This window comes from Vidua macroura, chromosome 14 (genome assembly GCF_024509145.1).
Source record: "Vidua macroura isolate BioBank_ID:100142 chromosome 14, ASM2450914v1, whole genome shotgun sequence".
NCBI lineage: Eukaryota > Metazoa > Chordata > Aves > Passeriformes > Viduidae > Vidua > Vidua macroura.
The window spans coordinates 11,383,874-11,387,145 of record NC_071584.1 but is presented as its reverse complement, the minus strand read 5'-3'; the positions used below and the strand labels follow the sequence as shown (position 1 = coordinate 11,387,145).

Sequence of the window (3,272 nt, the reverse complement as noted above, 5' to 3'; positions counted from 1 at the left end):
ACTGTGCCCCAGCTCCTTTCTCCCAGCTTTGGCCTGGGTCAGGCAAGGCCACTGGGCCAGGGGTGAGTGTTCAGCCAGACTCTAGGCTGAGCCAGGGCTCCATTGTAAAGCCTGTGTCCCCTCATGTCCTCTTTAACATTTATGCCCAGACTGCAGAGGTTGGAAATATTTCCAATCAATAAAAAAGTCTGACGAGACCAATCAATAAAAGATGATAACCAGCAGTTAAAAATGGAGGAGAGATCCATTGGCTGTAAAGCACCAGTGCCATGTGCAGGCTCTCCAGACACAGAGCGTGAATTGCTGGTGGTTTCCAAAATCCGCCTTTCCTATGGGGTGAGGAAGAGGAGCATCTCTTGGGAATAGGAGCAGCTGCTGGGATGGGCTCTAATGGCAGCAGTGGGGCATCCAGGCTCTCTTCTAAGAACCACATCCACTGCCAAAACTTCTTGGTCATGGGTCTAGAACAGATTGTGTAGAGGCTCATGGTCTCCAAAGCATCCCTGTGCTTCAGCACCTTCTTGCTGCCCTGGGCTGGGGATGGCAGGGCAGTGCAGAGCTGTTGGTGGGGGTCTGAGGGGCTGCTTGGACATGAGGGAGAGGTGCTGGGGTGTCAGGGCAGCAGCAGGGAGTGTGCTGCCAGCTGAGTGTCTGCTGGGGCCAGGCAGCAAGGCCAGCTTGGTGCCACCGTGAGCGCTGAGAGCTGCAGGTAACCCAGGTGATGTTCCATGGCAAAAGCATGAAGCCTTTAATCAGGATCTGGCTACCCTTTCCATCCTTTTAATCTGGAGGAAGTGGTAAAAAAATCCTTGGAGGCCCAAAGCAGGGGAGACCGGAGTGCTGTGCAGAGCCTGTGTGATCACTAAAGCCACATACATTGTTTTTCTTTCATTTAACTAAAGCCCAGGAAATGTAAACTGCGATGGTTCTGCAAGGAGGAAGCTGTACCACAGATCACTTCCTTGACAAAGGCAATTACAGGTATTTGTGGTTTCTGTGTGGTCTGCAGCTGTCAGTGTGACCACTGGGCACTGGCTGTCCCTGAGCCCTGCTCACACTGGACACCTGTGGCAGTGGTGACGTGTGTGGTGACAAAAAATGGACACACAAAGGTTAAACCTCACACCCAAAGGTTAAACCTCACAATGTTGTCTGCTCTTGGAGGATGGAGAGAATTTAATTCAGCAGCTCAAAGCCAGGTACCACACAAGCCAGGTGGAGAGCTGGGTGAGAGGTGCTGGAGGGAGATGGGAAGCTGAGGATGCGGAATGGCAAATGAATGGTTAAACAGAAAACAAAGCAGCTGCTGTGCTGGACCTGAGCCTGGTGCTGGGTGCACCACAGTGAGCAGCAGCTTGGCTGTGGAGCCACTGACTGCACCCTCTGTCCTGTTCTGGGTCAGTCCAGCTCAGGAAATGCTGACTTCAGAGCAGTTCCCACACATCCCTCGTCGCGTCATCCACTTCTGCTGTGACTGATTTACCCAGGGACCAAATTTTGTCCAGCAAACCATCTGAACTTTGTGAAAGACTAATTCTTTCTTCCCCGTGAGGGTGGTGAGGCCCTGGAATGGATTGCCCAGAGAAGCTGTGGCTGCCCCATCCCTGGAAGCATTCCAGCTGGATGGGACCCTGAGGAGCCTGGTCTGAAGGAACACATCCCTGCCCATAGCAGGGGTTTGGAACAAGATGATGTCTGAAGTCTGTGATTCTATGGTAAGAACTGGGGCTGCGTTCTCCCGCCCCACTTGAGCCCTGGGCAGCTGCTGCCCTTGAGAGACAAGCAGGGTTGGACTATGGGCTATCAGGGGTGGAGAGAGATGGCTTCTCTGTTTTCCTTTATTCCCAGGGTCTTGTGCTAGGTGCCCAGTGCTGCTCAGACAGTAGCAAAGAGCCTGCAGAAGGCAGAACTGGAACTAGCCTTTATTTCTGCGGGAATCACTGAAGTCTCTTGGCAGTGGGAATGCCTCACCTCGCTCAGTGCTCCCAGTGGATTAAAGTTCCTGGTGTTAGAGATGTGTATTTATGTTACCCTGGCAGAGCTAACAGTGCTTGGCTCTATGGGAGCATTGTAAATCTGAGCCTTTCCCTGTCATCCACACTCATCTTGATTTTAGAGCACTTGGTGGTACCTGGAGTATTTAACAGCACCTGGCTCTGACTAATGGTTACAGAAGCATGTAAGATAGAAAGATTAGCAGCTCAGCTGTCTGATTAATATGTAAATGTACCCAGATATGTGTGAGGGCTGTTAATGAAGTAGCTCACACTTCTGCCTCTGTATATCAAAGGTGATTGATGGGAAAGTACTTCAGGTGCCTGCTGGAAAGTGTAAAAGTTGTTTTTGTCTACATCTTGCCTTCAAAAAATATCTGTAGACCTAGGGCTGAGATTTCCTAAGGGAAGAAAACCAACCCAGTCTGAGTTTAATCTCAACTAATCCAAATTGTTGGCCATGCTCCTGCAGTATCTGTAAATTCTCAGATAGGAATAATCCATCAGGATCTTGTATAACAATCCACACGGTGTCTTAAATAAACCTTCCTTTCGGCTGTAGCCTGCAGCTGACACCTCCTATAAATTATTTGATGATGCTTTATATGACAGGCTGGAGGCTGAAATGAATGTTATGGTGAAGGCAGGAGGCCCCAGCCCCATGGAAGAGGTTCCTGTGCTGCTGCTTCCACTCGGCTCACATCACATCACAGCCCCAGTCCCAGAGCCTTCTGCTGGGCAACCCGGGGCAGCTGCGTGGATCAGGGAAATCAGATGAAAATCCTGAGGCATCAATGGATTTGTGGAATGCAGGGGTTTCCCTGCTGGAGAAGGAACACCCCCTGAGATCTCAGCCCTGCATGCAGAGCAGGGGCTGTCACTCTCGGGGTGTCCCTGTCACCATGCTGAGCACTCTGTGTCCCTGGTGGGTTCCCTGAGTTCACTGTCCTGAGTCATGTCGGGCTTCCATCCCGCCCCTACAAACCACTGTGTACATTTCAAGATCACTGCGCAAAATAAAGCCCATTCTGCTGAAACTGGTGGTGGAGTGGAAATTTTGCAGTGGTAGTAAAAGCTGGGGTGATGCAGCAAACGGAGCAGTGTGTGCTGCCTGCTCCAGGATGGGGCTGTGAAGCGCTCGCTGCTGCGAGATCTCACACAGATAAGGTGCATTACAGCACCTGGCTGTCAGAGGAGTTCAAAACGTTCAAACCCTGTTACAGCTCTCTTTTGCTGCCTCTTTCTCACTCCCGCAGGTATCTGGGGGGCTCAGAGCAC

The 3,272-nt window shown here is 51.2% G+C and overlaps 1 long non-coding RNA gene across 1 annotated transcript; it reads left to right on the top strand.

The window, feature by feature from the left end:
- Positions 1-1,138: 1,138 nt before the first annotated feature.
- On the top strand, positions 1,139-3,010 carry LOC128814446 (uncharacterized). The gene is made up of 3 exons (XR_008439378.1): positions 1,139-1,199; positions 1,553-1,715; positions 2,607-3,010. It is a non-coding gene; the product is annotated as an uncharacterized LOC128814446 (long non-coding RNA).
- Positions 3,011-3,272: the final 262 nt, after the last annotated feature.